Source organism: Molothrus ater, chromosome 10, assembly GCF_012460135.2.
Source record: "Molothrus ater isolate BHLD 08-10-18 breed brown headed cowbird chromosome 10, BPBGC_Mater_1.1, whole genome shotgun sequence".
Classification (NCBI taxonomy): Eukaryota; Metazoa; Chordata; class Aves; order Passeriformes; family Icteridae; genus Molothrus; species Molothrus ater.
Genome location: NC_050487.2, coordinates 12,957,364 through 12,976,933, shown reverse-complemented (window position 1 = coordinate 12,976,933; position 19,570 = coordinate 12,957,364). Strand labels below are relative to the sequence as shown.

Below are 19,570 nucleotides of genomic sequence, written 5' to 3'. Positions count from 1 at the left end.
CACAGCAGAGACTTGCCTTGTACTCTGAGGGAAGAAAAAAAATCTATTAATGTAAATTAAACTTTCACATTTTCCCTTTCAAGCACACATGAATTCAAAGAACTCCAGAATCCAGACAGTTCAGTTTTTTTCCAGAATATAATATTTCACTTTTCTGGATTTCTATATCACTTTATCAAGAAATAACCAGGAAGCAGGGAGAAGAATGAAGTAAAAATTTCAGGAATGATATACTCATGAAAATCATATAGATAAATATAAGTAAAGCTGGCTTGCCTCACTTTCGGTCAGCTCCTGAGCCAATGGACACAGCAAGCCTCACTCTCTCCTCAGGGAACTGTGGCTGCAAACTGAGAAGGGGCTGTGTGGGTATGTGTGTGCTGGAATCTGAGGTAGTGAGAAGAGAGAGATGCCTTGTTTAATAAACATATGCCAGAAGTGTGAAAGCTGCAGTAATTTGGTTTCTAAGCCCTACCCACATCTCCAATTCACAAATTGTCTCTTTCATATGGATATAGGCTTGACCTTGCAGGCTTTTAGGCTTCAAGTGAACAGGGTCACTCAGGGCCCAAGCCACTGCTCAACCTCCCCCACACATACCCCAGTTATATCTTTTTACTATCTCTGCTGGACACCGCACCTTTCTGTAATTATAAATGTCTGCTTTCTGTCACTTCAAAGCTTTCCCAGCACTGGGAGTCCTTCTTCAAAGACTTTACATTGCTGAAGAACCTCTGTCATTGACAGGAGGTCTGTCTTTGAAGTTTTTCATGCCATTTATTGATTTCCCCTTTTTAGGATGTTCATATTAGAAAATATTTCACTGTGTTTGAAAATCTGTATATTTTTATGTTGTTGAGGGGTTATCACTTTGAAGAAACAATACAGTTGCAGCAGTGCCTCTATTTGAAGAAATCTGATAGTGTATCTGCTGTATACTTTATGTCCCTTCAAGCTTTCATTTTAAGAAACTTTCTCTCTTTGTTTCTCTTCTAATTGTAGATCTCTTTTAAGTACTTAAGTCAGTGGGAAATTGTAGTACCTATGTGAACAGGCCTAATCAAATGGTCCTATCCATGTGCTAAAGGCTTTTCATGTGCTTAATATCCTACTGATTTAGCAATGGAAAATGTGAAAATACTAACTTTAGTTTCAATAAATGAAAACAATGTATGCCTATGTAAGCAACAGCTGTTTGGAAGTCTTGTTACACTGTAGTTCCCATAAGTCTGAATATTTTTATGTTTATACATAAAAGTACAGAATTCTACAATTTAAAACAGGAGGATGTTTTGGTTCCTTCCAGGTAACCTTCATTAACTCTTTGCTAAAATGCTAAAAGGGTTTGTGTGCACACCTGCTGTCAGCTCTGTGTAAACTCACCCTCAGCAGAAACTGCATAGAGAGTGATGTGAGCACTGGGCACTGGCAAGTTCATGGGAGCTGCTCTGGAAATTCAGCTGAGGCAAATAATGAACACCTGATGGGTGGGAAGGTCTTCAATGCTTCAGCTACTTCTAAAGCACTCTCTGATTGTGTTCTAATGGGCAATTTTGATAGCTCACATTTTTGGATACACAAGTTACATTAATTTTTGAGAAGTATCTGACCACTGGGCTGGGGCTTTTTTTTTTTTTTTTTTTTTTGGAGTGGTGCAGAGGGTTTTTCTGGTTTCTCTTTTCCTTTTAGTTTATCTTGGATCCCTTTATTTATTTCAAGGGTGCAGGGTTTTGGGGTTTTTAAATATACCTAAGGAACCGTTGTCATTATCTGCCAAATATCTCAGAAAATTAAGGAAGTTTGGAAATTTCAAAGGAGAAATGCCTTAAACCAGCTGCTGCTTTGCTCATTTCAACCTTTGACACTATGAAGAGTTTCAAGGACCTGTCTTCTGAAAGTGTTTACCTTGTGAGGTGGCTTCCTGGGTACAGTAAGTTCACATTGCTCATATATTCTTAAGGGGAAACTTTTGACCTTGGATTACTTCAAAGATCTGCCAGATTCTCTCTCTCTCCCCCATTCCCACCCCCCCATTTTGTCAGCTCTTCTGTCTTTGCACATAGGTTAATGCTGGCCTTTTGTTCTTTAGGATCAAAAGCTGGTATTGCCTGATTCCTTGTAGCTCCTTGTAGGCCCTAAAATGTCATCATCTATTCTGACCCATGGAAAAACGATGAAAATAGATGGCTGGGGTATACACCCAACTGAACAGAGCATTCTTGAAGAGGCATAGTGTGTTTTAGAACAGAAAACTTCTTTCCCCTAGTGATAAAGTTGGCTCTAAATATGTTTAAAGCTGTCTTCCACTGTGTCACGGGCAAGATTGCAGTGGTTCATTTTGTGTCAGAGATGTGCTGCTCACACTGAGCTGATCTCTGCATGCACGAGAGATCTGACAGCTCTGTACTCAGCACACACTTGTGGACTGGCCCTGCATCTCATGCCCTGTGAGCCTTTGTGGTGAGGAAGCATCAGCTCTGTCTTGCCTGTGCAGAGAACACACTGGCAGTGCCATGGATGTGTGGGTTACATATATGATTTGTGTTTAGCATCCTGCCTACCCCATGTGCTGTATTTCTGTGCTATAGAGGCAAGCAATGCAGAGCAGACATTGCCCTTGCCCCTAGACTCTATGTTTCCAGAAAACTACAGGCTTAGCTGGCGCTATGTGACACACAAACCAATGACTGAATGACTAAAGTTGTAGATTTACCCAAAACTCACTGCAAAAATGTGGTGCCAAAACACTTAGAGCTGTCAGGTATGTTTAAAAGAACACACTGCTTTGAAAATGCAGAAAGATATGTTTTATGACATGTACAATACCTGGGCAAAGAGCCAAATATTTCTGGCTTTTTTTCCACAGTTTTAAAAGATCCATTTAAAGCTTGAATATGGAAAAAAACCTCAGGGAAACTGAGTGATGTGACAGTGGCATAGAGCACCCACATACAAGCATGTCATAAGGATAATGAAAACAAGCTTCAGTCAGAAACCCTGAAGTTAAAGCCCTTATAATGCAGCAAATATGGTCCAAGTCTGTATTCTGTGGCTGCAAACACTCCTATTTGAAGTCATGATACCATGGTCTCCCATTCCTTTGTGATATGAAAAAACTATAAAGTTACCAATGGATTTTCAGTTATGTGCAAGCCATGCTCCTTTACAATGATTGAAGAAAAAAATTCTAAAGATACTCTAATTAGTAAAATAAAAATCTAGCTCCTCTCCTGGAGACAGGCAATCTACAACAGGAACCATGTATCATCATGTTATTAGGATAAATTAATTCAGACTAAGAACCTGATGTTGCCTTGATTCAATAAATTTTACTTTTTATTTGGGTTGCACCAAGAGAATATCCCAACTTCATTCAGAGACAGGAGGTTACTGTTCACCACAGCTGCTTTAAGTGCTCCATATCTCTACAGGATTAATTCAGAAGCCTCTACTGAAACTACCTGCAAAGTTGCTGTTTTCCAGCTCTGCCTTACTAAGATAACAGACTTCTTTTGTAGCCATCTGGAGCTGACTTCTGTTGTTCATATACCAAGCTCAGCTGATGCTGTGGCAGACAGGAAAAGAGTAACTTCTCATCTTTTTGTACATGTTTGTCATGTTCCAGCTGAGACTTCCCTATCTACATTTTCTGCATATTATCCAAAAGAGTTTGCCATTTTATGGAATTGTTACTGCTTTACTACTACTCTTCCTAATTAAAGTTATCCATAATACTTGATAAGACCTCTACTCTTTTAGTGTCTCCATCTGGATCCAAAAGGACTCTTCCCCTTTCAATTAATTATCTGGGCTTGTGTAGTACACAAGTGCTTGGTACTGCTGTACAAAAGAAATTATCAGCTTTTCTGTGTCATTAATGTTTTGTTCAGCTTTGATTACACTAACTTTTAACAATGAAGGAAATGCTTGTAAATGAAAAAATATATTTGTCCTTCTAATGAGTTGCCATTGATATTTCTTGAATGTTAAGGAAAGAGGAAGGAAAAAAGTTTGGGATATATAATCTATCCCATATGTTTACAGCTTTCACACAATAATTATATAAAGGATGGCTGCTTGTAGAGCTCTTCTCTGTGCATCATTAATGTGATACTTCTTGTCACTAGATTTAAACTGTAGCATTGTAAGACAAACATCCCCCTTCAGCTGCTTCCATTATACTGCATACTATTATAAAATGAAAGGGGCATGTTGTACTTTATCTCTTTATATATTATAAAAATAATGAAGAGGATAATTATCAAGGCTGTAGTGCAATTTCATGGCATTGCTGTCAGTTACAAACTGCTTGAGCTGCATTCCTTTGGTATAAAATGTCAAGAAAACCCCATGATTGAAATATAGTCATCTAATTAATTTACCTCTATTATTACCTTCATGGGCTATGTCTGTGCAGAACACTTGCTGATGGTTAATAAAAAAAGGATGAAATGTAGACAGTCCAGTTTTAGCTTTTAAGTTCTGAGTATTTTTCCATGCCAACCTTTCATTATGATGATAAACACAAATTAGCAGACTTAAAAAAAGAGTATCTGAAACTTTGTCTGGCATTCTGTGAAGAGCCTTTGCTGAGTGTCTGTTTTATCATTTTCTTCACTGGTTCAGTTCAAAGCTGAGTGTTTGTATTTGAAACCTTACTTGTCTCACCAGCTTCTTGATTTGAACAGTTTCTGCCATAGCCATAGGGTACCATGTAGTCTGAAGCCCTCTTCCTCCTTTACACTGCCGACCTTAATGCTTTTCAACTTTTTATAATCTTTTATATAATCTTTTATAAACTTTTTATAACTATAATTTTATAGAGGTGTCACTGGGCCTATAGATACCAATAGGAACAATGTTTCTTTGTATGACTGCCAGCCACTTTCTTAAATTTTATTCACTGAAATTTCATTAGGAAAAATATAGAGAGATATCTCCATCCAGATTTACCACTATTTTGTTTTTAACATTCAAAAGCAGGCAGATTAGATGTTGCCAGTGAGTGGTAGCTAGCTCCAGCCTAAAGGTGAGTACTGGCTTCTGCCTAAATATCTTGCTATTAAGAAACTCCAGAGCAGTCTGTGCAAATTTATGCAAAGAACTGAGAACAGGGACACCATAAAAGTAGAAACTACAAGATTGGTTGCAGTTTTTACTTGGAGGGGAAAAGAAATTGAGGGTAAACCCTCATGTTTTAAACTCATGCAACCTTTCTGGTTTTGCCCTAGACCAGATGTTCTTAAAAAATTTCTTGCCATTTTGAATTTCTTGGTTTTAAGAGAAAGCATAGTTTTTAAAACCCCTGAAAAAGTTCATTAGCATTGACAAGTTCTGCTTTGCACAGCTGACACTGCCTCCTGCAGGCTAAGCTAGAAGTACCAAATATAATTATGTCAGACCATAAATAATGAATATACCTATCAAGGCTTTGCAGGATTGCTTGTGATGTGAACATAAAACATTCTGAGAATGGAAGAGGCAGTTGTTTGGTATGAGCTGTTTAATTATCTGATTTATAGAGAGGGAGTTGAACCTGGGCTTGGGCCATGCAGGACATTGCTTAATTCTGGAGGTCGGTGCCTGGGTTGGTTTAAGTTCTCTGGGATAGAGCTCTGTGCAAAGAATTAAATGCTGGTTTTGTTCCCCCACTGCTGCTGCTGCTGTGCTGTAAATCCTCTGGGTTCTTCTGAAATCACTGAAAGAGCCAGCTGTGTACCTAGAATGGTTGGCAGCATGGCAGGGAGATGCTGCCAGGTATTCCTGGTACGTTTGGCAGCTCAAATGAGGAATGAGTTAATATCTTTTTCCAGGGCTCAGTGTTGCATTTAAGCAGAACCCTGCACTGGAGGGAGCCGGATCCCTTCAGTCATATTGCCTCAAGGACTCATGTCTTGAAATGCAGAAACCCTACTGGGTGTCCTGGCAGCCCAAAGTAGTTGTCACTCTGCTGCTCCACTTCAGAGGATGAAAAATCTTTCTGTTTATATTGTCAGCCAGTTCTGATAGCCAAAACATTGGGTGAATTTCAGCCATGGTCCTGCTTTTCCACCCTTCTGTCCTGCATTTATGTACCACCGAAGTGGGACATAACAATGGATCCTGTTCCCTTCCTATTCTTTGATGGTATATATGTAACTCTGTGGGAAATCTGGATGTCAGCTGGTCTTCAATTTGGACTGTGCAAAGAATAGTAAAAAGCATTAGATATCGATTGGAAAAATGTAATTTTACAAGGTCATTTTCTTGCTAGGTCCATAAATGAAAATGGAAGTGTGTAAATATCCATGTTATTTCCTTTTTATTTCGCATGTGGTACACTTAGTCCAATGACTGGAAGGAACCAGAGGAGTGTGTTTCAGAGGAAAGTAAATTACTCTATCATCAATAGTCAGACAATAAACTGAACTCTGAGAATTTTTTTCTCTGACATGCAAGAGACAGAAATGAGATTCTCATATGAAGCTGGTTTCTTTCTCAAACTTCCTACTGTCATAGTCTAGAGGTATCTTCGTGTTGCATCTGTTAAGTTCAACAAACATTTCAAAACAGACGGTGCGAGGGTTACTAGTTCTCTATAGGCCAAATGTTTGTCTTGGTTAAACTAGTGGATGTCTGGAGTCACTCCATTGTAGTTGCTTGAGTTACTATGTTTGAAGACACTGCTTACACTTGAGTGGTGGGAAAAAATTTTAAACTTCTAATTGCAAAAAGAAAATCTAAACCCATTTTAAATCTCAGGCAGGGAGCTGGGATTTGGTAAGAAACTCAAAAAGGAAACAAGTTCAGCTTGTAAATAGAGATGAGGGTCTGATTTGACCATGCATTTGGAAATTCACTCTATATCCCACCATAAAACAAATACCCAAATCAGTGAGGTTATATGGAATGATTCCCTGATTTGAGCGTGGTATGGTGTTTGCAAATGACTGTTCTGTGTATTGTGCTTTGCCACGCTCATTTTGTATGATCTTCTGTGTTTTAAAGGCTTAAAGTGCTTGGTCATTATTTTTATCTCAGGGAGTCTGTGGATTTTACAATCTGCATTCCCCTTATGAACTCTCCAAGTCTAATTTCTTTGCTTACCTTCAACTGAGGCATTTCATAGTTATACAAATATGTGTTTATCTCTTTCTCTGCTTGAGGCTGTTCTAAACTGCCAGGATCTCATGGAGGGCTAGTTTCAGTAATGTGAATGCATCTGCAAAGGTGGCAAGGGATGGAACAGAGGAAGCATTCTGTAATGCTTTTGGGAGCGAAGAGAATACCAGTGAAAAACAGGGACAGGCATGTCACAAAAGCCAAAGATGTCATGCACTTCTGAAAAATTCAGCCTAAATTTCTATACAGACTCCCTGTTGTCCTGGCATGGAAAGCTGGTTATTTGCAGGACTTGCTCTGTGTATGTGATTTATTATAAAAGTCACTGTCCAAACAGCTTTCTTGAATCTATTTCAGTTTCCTCTGATCTCGGCTTACACAGTGATTCTCTTCGTGGATTTGCTTTGCAGTTCTCTATTTCATTGATTCTATTTTCCTTTTTTCCCTGAAATTGGGTGCTTTTTCTTTCAGGTACCATTAAATGTCTTTCCTTGAGAATGTTGGCTGCTTTCAATGTGCCGTTGGATCCAATAGCTGATACCCTAGCTCACCATCTGGCATTTGATTTTTTTCCTGCCCTTGTGTTCATGAAAGAATAGTTTGTCAAAAATGAAAATAAAAAGAAAGAATTTGATGTGTTATGGATAGCTTTTCTGGAATCTCTGTGTGAGCAACTGGAGAGACAGCTGATCTGGTTTTGTTTATATTGTTTTGGAACAATCTCTAAGTATCATTTAGTTCTCTTATTTACTTAGGACCAGTTTTGGCAAGTAAATAATCCCTTTAAACTCAGTGATACAATTAAAATAGGAGAATAATATTTTAGGCTTTAGATTACTAGGTGCTCAAATGAGAAAGAACAAAGGAGTAGCAGGTGGGAACAGGTTTTTCCTCTCTTCCATGCATGTATACAACAAGGACTACAAAGATTACATAGAAATAAAATGGTTCCCCTTGGTGCACTACAAGGGTCCATTGGAGTTATTTATAATGTAAAACCAAGTTGGTACTTCTTCATTCTGGAACCTTTGCTAGTTTGGATTTTTGTCTTTGCTGTTTGGGATGCAGTGGTCAGTAAACAAGCTAAAACTTGCAGTTTCCATGACCTAAATTAAAGAAGCAATTTCAAAGACTGAGCCAGAGTTTGAATACAAAGGTCAGTATAGATAAGGAAGAAAGAGCATCATCACACAGTTTTTATTTGGAAATTACTGGTGTGTTGGAAAAGAAATGAGAGTGATCCAGTACTAAAGCAACAGGATGGTGAAATTGTCCAAACATCTGAATTTTTGCCATACCTTCATATAGTGATAGAGCCCATATCCAGGGCCTGTATGCATTCTTTAATCATTATGACAATCAGACCAAGAAACCTGATATGAAACTTCCTCACAAGAATGACTTTAAAAGCAGAGCACTAGGTATAGGAAAGCTGCAGATGAGGAAGGATGTCTCTCCAAGTTCAGCATCATTTTAATGCTAAACATGTTGTTTCTCTCACCAACCTCACTCAGCTGTATTGCCTGTGCTGCTATGCTAGAGTTGCCCTTTATAAACACAAATAAAATTAGACTCTTGCATGTAAAATCTGAGATAACTGTAAAACTTCTTTGCTATTTTTTCATAGCATTTCCATTCAGATTATAATCAAAAAAATTTGAAGATAGAAGAAAGCTGAGGGGTGTTTTTTTGTCCCAGATGGTTTGAAACATTGCAAAATACAAGGCTGGAGTCTGGTATTGCTGCAGTCCAGGTAAAACAGCAGGAGTTATTGTAATACAGTGAGAAGGATTCAATAAATCTGAAACTGTTACAGCAGCAGTGGGGTACTTTCAACATAATTCCTATTTCTTTGGGAGCAATTTTGTAATTGAAAGTATTTATTTACAAAGTAACAGAGAAAAGTAAAAAGTGGTAGTGTTTTCAGTTCTTAACTAGTAATCATAATCTAGTTCAATTCAGGGTAGAACAGCTACAGTAGCACATGAGAAACACAAGATAATAAAAGAGTTTGAGCTGAGAATACTGAACATCTTGTATTTCTAATTGCATCCATCTCATAAATGAACAGAAACTTTAATTGACAAAAAAGTTATCACAAGAATCTCAAAAAGCTGTCTTATGAGGCTTTGATAGACAAATGTTATTTGTAATAAATCAAATTCATGCTATTAGATTGGTAAAGTGAAAATAAATCCATCAGCAGAGCTTTCTGTAGCTACAGATGTTGAACATGACAATATTTTCTTCTGTTAAGGAGCATTTTAATGAGAATTTTCTTATGCTGAATTCTGTTTATGATAGAAATCAGTGCACGTCAGTCCATTCTTAGAATGTTGCAGAAAGAAATTTTAGTAGTAAATTTTGAGCAATTATTGGTTAACATTATATCTTGGCTTAAATAAACTTCAAGATCAATGGCTGAGGGATTTATAGCAAAATAATACAGTGAGCAGGGGCTGGATGCTTCAAAACATCATTTGAAAGTTATTATAAGACCTCCTAGACCTAGCTAGACACAGGAGAGATTGGAAAATGCTATGCAAACCATACCCCATGACTATTGCCAATGTCATTAAAAATACATGCTAAAAAATAATGCCACTTATTTTGAAACATATCCCAAATTGGTTTTGATTTCTCTCCAGAGCAGAAAAGGCAGAGATTGAATGGTGGAACAGTGCCACCCATATGAAATATTGGAGTGGAAAATTTATATTTATTGCATATAAATACCTTGTATGCAGTTTCACAAAAAGTAGGGTATTACACAGCCTTGCTATCTGACCATTACAGTTCTCAAATATAGGGTAGGATTACAGGTAGGTATACAGTTCTCCTGTGTGGGGTAGGGTTTGGGGGAACCTATTTCATTGTTTGTTTCTGCCATTTCCTGAGCTAAAAGGAGGGAACAGGTTTTTCTGATAAGGTTATTCTTCCCTTGAGAAAATGGAAAGATTTTTTTAAAAACAACCAAACAAAAAGTAGCCCAGAAACAGACAGAAACAGAGGTTTGAATCTGTCAGAAAGGAGGGCAGCAGTAGACTAGAGAATTGGTACTCTCCTTCCAGTTTAGGAAGATCTGACATCACCATTTCCATCCTTCATTTTAAAAGGTTTTTAACAGTGTTGTAGGGTCATTGTCTAGGCATATCTGTCTTTAGTTTAATTGCAAATCATCACAAAAAAATGTGACATCAGTGGTGTTTCTAAACACACTGACTGGATAAAGCTAGCCTATCAAATTAGCTAATTACACTATGTGCTTATCCAATTTCAGCATTTCACACTTTGCAAAAGAGTGGGCGAAGTCCCATCTACCATGTCAGCCTCTACTCAGTACAACCCTTAAATCCAGTCCAATAAGCTTGGATGCAAATGTGCCTGAAATAATTTTATAAAGGAAAAGCTCTTAAAAGAAGAGCTTACTCATTGCCATACAGCTGAATCCTGTTTACACAACAACTCTATGTATTCAATTACTTTAAGAAAACCATCCTGAGCAATGTGGGTTGGAACTTGTCTATGGTTTGATTTGCTCCTGGAGTCTGGGGTACAGCTATTCCCAGTGCACGGATTATGGCCTTTTTACACATGGAAATTGAGCAGAGGAGCACAAGCAATTTCACAATAGCTCCCCTTGTGGACAAATTGTTTTGGAATAAAAGATACTTTAGTCTGGAATAATTAGTGCAGCAATTATTCTAGAACAGAATAAGTGCACTAATTATTCCTACAGTGTCTACACAGGGACAAACAGAAAGCTGTTGAAGAATGGCTTACTCTGCAATAGCTATTTTGGCCAATTTCCTCATATAGGCAAATCCTATTGGCGTTGTCAGCAGGTAATGAGCGTATAGATGGAGAATGTGGATGGATTGCATTAATGATCTCTTCCCATTAGTGTTTCTTTGTGCTTCACTTTTGTGTGTTTGCAGAGTTAATTGCTTAAAACTCCCTCTTAAGTCAGACACATTTCTAATCCTAACTTCCCAGTTCTTAACAGAGACCCTTCAAACTCTTTTGTGGGTGATCCACCACCAGCCAGCTGAGCAAATCCATGCTCACACCTGACTGTAAAATTGTTGATTTTCACAGAAATGTATTTGTTTTTCTGGTAGGTATAAAAGTTTGTGCTGCATTAAAGACCATTTATGCATTTTCCCACAGGACGGCTTTGCAAAATAGTTTTGCAATCATTTGAAAAGCCACTGGAAAATTCACCCTTGTGATTACTGTTTCAAGGAGACAGAAAATTCACCTGTATGGAGAGCTGAGGGAGCTACTGTGAAGGGTAAGAGAAATGTCCTTTAGATTCCAAACTATATTTCTTTCTTATAATAAAACAACATTCATGCAACACTTCATTATCCTAATTTCTGAACTAAACATGTTTTCACACAGGTCACATAACCATCAGTATCAATATTAGTGTCTTTGGCTTACTCTGCATGAGTACGTTTGGAAGTGCACATTTTCCTGGAAGAAAGAGTTATTCCTCCACTGGCATGTGACATTCAGGGCACAGCTCTCACTTGTTCTCTCACCAAAGGATAGAGAAATGCTTTGGTGGGATAGGGAGGAGAGGGGATTCACCTACTGACATCAGGGATCCACCAGGCACACAGAGAAGCCAGTATTTACTTTCAAACTGAAAATAAAGATAGTTTTAGGGAAAGTTTTCAAAAATTTAGTTTGAGCCTTTTTAAGATCATCTCAAACTGTACCTGCAGGAAAGGAGAGACAAATAATCTCTGTCTATTTAAAAATGAATTAGCAGGCAAATGCAGCAGACTTTGTCTAAGCTCTGCACAGATTCTGTTTATGTTATTGTAGAAACTGTAGCCTAAGTATAGAACTGGAAGGAAAATAAACCTCATCTTTCCATTCTCACGCTAACTTACTGTATAAACTCAGGCAGCTTGTTCAGCCTTTTGGGGCCTCATGTGCAGCAGGCTAAAGATATAGCCCCTGGCTGAAGCATTGTGTTATAAAGGGTTTAATAGATTTACAATCAAATCTGTTATGGGGAAGTCTACCCCTTTAAAGCAGGAAAGTTGCAATATGAGATGAGTGAGAAGGAGAGTGGGATTGTGCTATAAAAAGTGAGACCTGTGTTCAATCTATGCATGTGGGTTAATGCTTATTTCATTACAAAAAGCTGTTTGAAAAGTACTATTATTAAGACCCATGAGAAGATAGTTTGAAAGATAGGGATGTATCTGTTCCTCCAGACAATATGGCTTTTAAAAACACTTCCCTCAATGACTAAATTTCCCTACTAAATTGAGTATTACATTCCCAGTTAAAATCAGGTTCACTGTTCATAATCTTTTTTTCCAATACTGTGTCATAAAACTGTAATTTAGTTGATGCTAGCTTGCAAACCTGAGTTTAGCAATGTGCCTATACTGTGATTTCAATAGAGTAAATTCATCTCTGGTGAAGTGCAGCCTCTCAAATGAGATGGTAGGTGATAATACTTAGAAATCTGTTTTCATGTTAAGAGATAGGAGGGCATAGGAGGAGAAATTTCTTTGTCCCTCTGTTATTATGCAGTTCTACTTCTCTTTCCTTAGTGCAGTAATGGTGCAATAGATGGGTCCATAACCGGAAACATTCTAAAAATACCCAAAAATTCCAGTGCCAAGAACAGGAAAAAATACCTTATTTCTCTTCATTGAGGAGTAGAGAAATGAGCTGTTTGGTTCAATAGCAATTCCAGTAAGAGAAAACTATTCTTTTATTTCTCTGATAATCTGAATAAAACTATAGGAATATATACTCTACTATGGGAATATAATGTCTTAAGGACACAATGCCACTTTGTCCCTAAAACCTTAAGATACTCAACATGTTTGCAGCTGCAAAAATGCTGGTTTGTCCAGCTGAAGTAACATTCTGAAATACAGCAGGTTCTCTGGTATCAAATCAACAGGTTTTCTGGTGAAATGCCTCTTCTGATTTGAAATGGCAAACAAAAATCCAAACATTTGCAGATTGGTTTGTACTGCAGCCACAATTTAAGGACCTGGTCTGATCTTTTGTACTCTATTTCCATTCAAATCTTTTATGATACTCAAGGAACAATATCTTTCTGCATTTTTGTCATTACATGCACCCAAACTCAATCTAGGCAAGTTAGGTTTAGACTTTCTCTGTAGAATCTCGCTGAGTGAGATGGAAAAATCTTGCAGTTCCCTGTGCAGAGTCAGATATGTCAGGAATTTTATAGGTTGGGATCCTCTCTGTGTTTGGGACAGCTCTGACAGAAGAGGGAGTCAAGTTTACTCTTCTCCTGTAGGAGTTTGCCATATGCAATTTTATGTCCCAAAGTATTCTAGATGCTATAAGTTAATCCAGGTACTTAAAAGATTAAAGATGGGAGTGTTTAGATGGCAGTACAGCAGAAACAAGGGAACAGAAGGTGGCTGACAGGAGGAGGAAGGAAAAGATGCATCCTCATTATTTATAATGAAGAGAAAAGCTGCAAATTTAACCAAGTGTTTCCAATCCCATGTGTTCTTTTTTTATTGCTCTCTAAGTGCAAAAAATGTTTATAGTTGGGTCCCCAGCTGGAACATTATTTAAGATCTCAGAGAAGAGATGAGGGTTGGACTCCACAATATTCATAGGTGTGAAGCTCTCTTCACACATGCCTCATAGGGGTGAAGCCCTACCAAGCAGTCATGGGAATGTTTTCCCACTCCCCTTTCTGGTAACGTTACACGTTTTTATACAATCAGGCCTTAGGGTGCCAGAGATTCCTCCTTCGTGATGCTGCTGAGCTCAGGAGTGCTGTTTTGTTCTGCATGAGTTTTAACTTGGAGAGAGGGAGGCTGCAGAACAGAGAAAAAAGTGACTCAGAGCATCATGAGCCTTGTGGGAAACTTATTTCCAAAGAGCTGTGGATGATCAAAAGATCAGAAGTTTGCTTTACCTACCCAATGATCTGTAGAGCCTGGAACAACAGAGGAGAGGGGATTTTCTCCTTGCAGAACAGAAATTTTTATTTGAAGTGATAAAAACTCTGGATGTGTTTTCTTTACTGTGGGCAGCACTGGTGGGCATTCCAGTGTTGCCTTTCTTTGAATTTATAATGTTTGTACTACCGTTTAAAATAACTATCAGTTATAGAAACAAAGCAATGGGGAAGCTGTTTTTCTGTTTGGAGGGTTTTTTGTTTGTTTGGGGGTTTTGTGTGTGTGTGTGTGTCTAGGAAGAAAAGAAAAGGAAAAGAAAAAATCTATTCTGGAATGAGTAGAGACAAGTCATGTTATGCAGTTCAGGGAACGTGGACCTTATCCAATTTATGTAATGAACTCAAAAGTTGTTTTGGTTTTAACAGACCCAAAAATTTAAAGCAAGGCAGGGTCAGACTTTCATAAATTATTTTCTTATTTTCACTGAGATTCTCAAGTTCATTGTGAAAAACTTATCTCATTAACTAAACACATAATTCTGGCTGAAAGCTTGTATAGACTTGGCCAGTTTTTAATATGGTTTCACTAGAGAGCCCATTACCTGAACCTAGTAGTATCAAAATGAGGGAGAAAAAAAATATCAAACATACTTAGTGTAAGATGCTGAGTATAATTTGAATCCTCCCAGCCTTTGAATTCGATTGACTGCTGTGCCACTGTAGGTCCATCTCTGGTGAAATGAACCTGCCCTATTGAGTTCCTGTGTCCTGCACCCTGTGCCAATACCCCCAGAAAGCAAACAGTGCTCAGGCAGGAGGAAGAATTGTACACCTGGAGGTCAAAGACTCTGCCTCTGTCAGGGTCACCAGCACAAAACACTGTGGTCACAAGTGTGTGATTTTTATGTCTCTGAGACTCATTTTCCCAACCTATACAATGGGAAATATGCAGAGCATATTCAGGACAGCCGCAGTAGCTGCTTCCTCTCAGCTGGTCCTTAAGGTCAGCTAGAACCTGGCTTAGGAACAGCCCCAGTGCAGTTCAGGGCAGAGGCAAACAGACAGCCTTAAACCATTTCCAGCATTTTTAGCAGACTAGCAGTAATGCTGGAAGTTAATCCCTCTGACTCTGCCCTGCTATAGTCTGAGAAGTACCACAGCTCAGATGACAACCTGATAGGGGATATTTTTTCCCATAACTCTTTGCACTGCATGAAAACATACTCTGGGAGTACTTATATGCATGTCACTGGAACTTGTCATAAAACAAGGTGAGACAATATCGGGAAGGCTGAGAAAACCTGACCTAGTACAAACTGGTGGTCTTAATGCATCCCAGTGCTTTACTAAATATTTCTTAATACAAAGATTGAATCTCTTTGAGTTACATTTGGATCATTTAAATTCATAGCTTTGGGTCAGACCTATGAACAATTCTCTTTGTGTTCAGGAAAATTCTTTGTTTCGGTATTTTTAGGGCAGCATTTCTCGATCATTATCCAAACTAAAGGGACTGATTCTGCTTCAGATTGCATTGGCTTAGACTTAGAAGGACTCTGTCAAAGATGGTGCAGTTGCTTCAGTTTTGCACTGGTGCAGACGTGCTGAAGGCAGCTCGTAAACAACTTAGATTTGTGTGATATTCTCTGAAGAATTTATTGGTATAAAAGTCTGCATCTACGCTAGGAACCTGGGAGCCTGTCCTTGGCCACATCCCAGCTCCTCACTGGAGCAAGACCTTGGTACTTGCTGTCCTTTCTCCCCTCCTTTTCCTTGTACAGGAAAGCTGGGGAATGTGTGCTGGATGGAGCTGAGGCACATTTCGACAGCTGCCTGGTTTGATGAAGAAACACTGAAGACCTCAGGGCACAGGATGGCACACAATGGCACTCGCTCAGAAATGTAGCCATACAATGACAGCTTGTGGTAAAACTTTGTGTGAAGTGTCTGCTCTGTGAAGTGCAGACAGCTTGGCCATTGTGCTTCTTTTAAAGCCTCTGTAGCACATGCAGCAACTGGAAAACATCAGCTGAAAGAGTGAAGGTGGGAGAGGGAACTGGCCCACCCAAGCTCTGACCTTCCTTTCTGAGCTTTGCATGTGGCAACAATTCCTTGGTGACTGGTAATTTCCTACAGAAGACTCCTCACCTGCTGTCACCTTAGCCAGGGAACAAGTAGTGCCTTTAGGTATAACTGACCATGCCAAGCAGTGCAGGCTCAGTGCAATTACAAACAAAGTTGGAAATAGACATTTAGAAAGCTACTAATTAAACTCATAACCTTATGTCGAGTGTAGAACTGTAGATGTGTACGTAACAATGTTTTTTAGGTTGCCTGACTTTTCCAGAAGTCAAGGACCAGTTGAATACAGATCATGCAAAGGGTTGTGCAGCTGGTGGGAGCAAGATTACCTTGGCAAGTTATGGGGAAAGAAAAATGAACACATAATGGTGAAAAGCTAGCAAAGAGTTTGGCTGTGATACAGCAGGAGGCTCCTCCTCCTGACTTGGAAAACAAAAATGAGGCTAACTCTAGTTCTGCAGTCCCAAGGTTGGAAAATGGATGAGTCTGTATTTCAAATTATTTTCCCCATGATGTCATGTCTTGATTTCTCACCACTTAATTATATTTTAGGGAGAATATAACTGCTCTGATGAGTTTCATTTGCCCAGTATTGAATAATCACTCAAAGACTTTCAATTTTGTTAATGTTTCCTCAAAACATCTCCTGATTTCAAAGGCCCACTAAATCCAGATCAGTGCAGGGTAGGCTGAGATAGAAATGAGTTTAACACTAAGTGCAAAATGTTTGTCCTAAGTGCAGATGGTTCCTGTTAAACTTCATGAAAACTTTAAGAAAACCATGTTTTTATGCCATAGGCATGAACAAAAGCTCATTGAAGCTTCATTTGTGGCAAACTATTTGTTTATTGAAAATGAAGATATTCTGTTGTTTTTGAAAGAGAGCACAATGCCGCACTATTTGGGAGAGTAGCTTGCTCTCTCACTTTCATGCTCATTAGAGAAGTGGAGTGCTTCTTGTGTGAGTGTAATAACCTGACTGGAGATGACAGATTCTTATTCTTCTGATATTCACATTCTCCTGTCTCTGAGGGGTCACCTGAAGTACTCAGGAAATATGATTGCTTCAGCAGAGAGGGAGACTTCCATAAATGTGAGGAAAGGAAAGACATTTATTGTAGTTAGGGTTATTAAAGAGCTCTCTATTGTGCATAAGATAAAGCTTTGTAAATGTAGAGAATGCATAATTTCAATAGCAAAATGTCCTAATTATTTTGGCATCATCAAGGTGTGTTTTATGAAGGTGGATATTGTTCCAGCTCTTAACTGTCTTTGGTTTAATTCCAGGAGACACACAGTCTGTGTCTTTTTGAATTTCAGTGTTACTTTTTCCTTTTCATAGCCAACTTTTTTTCTCTTTCTGAAATGTGTAGCTTGGAAACGAGGTTCTTTTAATGAAGCTTTTGAGTCTCACAAAATATGATTAATCTGATTAGTGGTTCAGACTCTTTTTATGCTTACATTAACTAACACAAAGAGCCCCCCTACAGGTTAAAGTTTAAATGTGGATTACCAGATAAAGCTAGTCCTGACGAGGTTTCTATGGTGCAAGGAAAAATTGAATTTGCCTTTCACCTCATTTCAGCCTTTGTCATCCTGGTTTTTGCCCTTCTCCCTCATTCACAGTGAGGATATTAATTTTGCAGTAAAATCTTTAAGCAATTATGCAGATAGCTTGGAAAAAGCAACATACAAACACACTATGAAAAGCTTAACTGAAAAATGGACCCCAGATATTCATTAAAACCAGATGGTAACATTCCTAGCAGCATAACTTTGGATGTTTGGACTAAATTTGTGTTAATGTGTTACAACCAGACAACAAACATGAACCAGTGTCATGACTGTATGTATGCTTGTATGGTGCGTTATATTTACAAAGTAGTGAGGTACGGTACCTACCCTGTGAATGTCCTCTTTGATAAACAGCTAAGAAAGGCTATCCTTTCACACACAAACACATCCATCTTTAGATAGCATTCCTCTGTGGGAGGCTTGCCTTCAATTTAACAGATAATGAACTTCTTCAGATGAATCAGAAAATTGATAGTGAAATGAAGTTTAGTATTTTGCAGTGCAGCGTCTACCAATACAAGGATGTTTATAGTTTCAAAATGTGGTTTATTAAAAATACTCATTTTTAGAAAAATTTCTCATTAGTCTAGTAATAGTAACCCTAGCTAATTTTTATCCCTAATCATGTTATTTTGCAGATTATTTGTGTTATTGCTCTTCTAGAAATGCTATAAGAAATTGGAGACAAACAGCACCTGCAAATAGCACTTAATTAAAAGCATGATTGTGTACAGGAGCTTTCTCTATATTTCTCTCTCAACAATGAAGATGGAAAGGTGTTTTTTCTTTTCTTATATGGCATGCTCCATATGATCCAATAAAGCACAACTAAGCACACCAGCCAGAGTAGACTACAGTTTCCCCTCAGTGCACACACATAATTCCCATTACTGCTAATGGGAGATGCATGTCCCCACACAGAGGCAAGAGGGATCTTATATGTACATGTCATACATATGAAAATATCTGGCATGAAAAGAGGTGTCTGGTCCTGACAAATTGCCAGGAGGCTTTTTTTTTTCCCTCCTGTTAATTATAGTAATTATTTATCATGCATTAAAATAGTGCCCTAAATTTGCATGGCACTATGTGCAACACAAATAAGCTGCATTCATTGCTGAAAGGAACCTACAATGGAAAGCTGACAAACGTGCACAATGTGAGGCACCGGTGCATCATCTGGAGTTACAGGAGGTAGTGATCCCCTTCCCGGAGATGGGGATTTCAGAGGCAGGAAGGGCCTGCCTTGGGACAGGGGGCAGTGTGAGCCCAGCTGAAGAGCCCTCATTGCCACTAGTGAGGTGAGGGCTTGTGCACAGCCCAGGGAATGGGAACAGCGGCTGCGGAGGGAATGCCTGCCCTGCCGGGGGCCGTGGCTGCGATTAGCGAGGGGATCAGAGCGGGCGCTGTGCCTGCAGTGCAGGGGGAAGGTGAGCTCAGCAGCAGTGAAAGGCAGGGCTCCAAGAGAGAAAGCTGCAGTATGCAAGGTAAAAGATGAAAGAGCTTTGGCTAAACCAGATCGAAAGGCAGACAAGTCCGATGAAGGGCAGCTTAGCCAGGAGCCAGAGAAAAAGGTGCTTTCTGTGAGAGAGACACTACTGATTCACTGTTTGTGTCAGTCCTTGCCTGTGTAACCTTGGCCTTTTCTTACTGTTTTGTCTAGACTCAAGGAAATCTAGTTTTTATCCTGTTTGTAAATATGCTTTATACAATCACATATCTTCGTGTATATTTAATGTCTGTGTCAGTCTGTGCCCTATGGGAAATGAATCTGCTGAGCAGTTGCTACAGGTTTTGTGGAAATTGGTAGCAAGGGAAGATGTACATAATTTCTGATGAGGGAAAAGTATCAGGAGTCCTTGAAGAACAGGGAATGTTCCACCTAGAGCA

At 38.8% G+C, this 19,570-nt stretch overlaps 1 long non-coding RNA gene across 1 annotated transcript in view; it reads left to right on the top strand.

Moving 5' to 3' along the window:
- LOC129046779 (uncharacterized) overlaps positions 1-19,570 on the top strand; it is a 34,323-nt gene that overhangs the window by 12,227 nt on the left and 2,526 nt on the right. Inside the window, exon 2 of the long non-coding RNA XR_008508550.1 lies at positions 11,272-11,395. This is a non-coding gene — a long non-coding RNA (uncharacterized LOC129046779). The remainder of the gene's footprint in view (positions 1-11,271; positions 11,396-19,570) is intronic.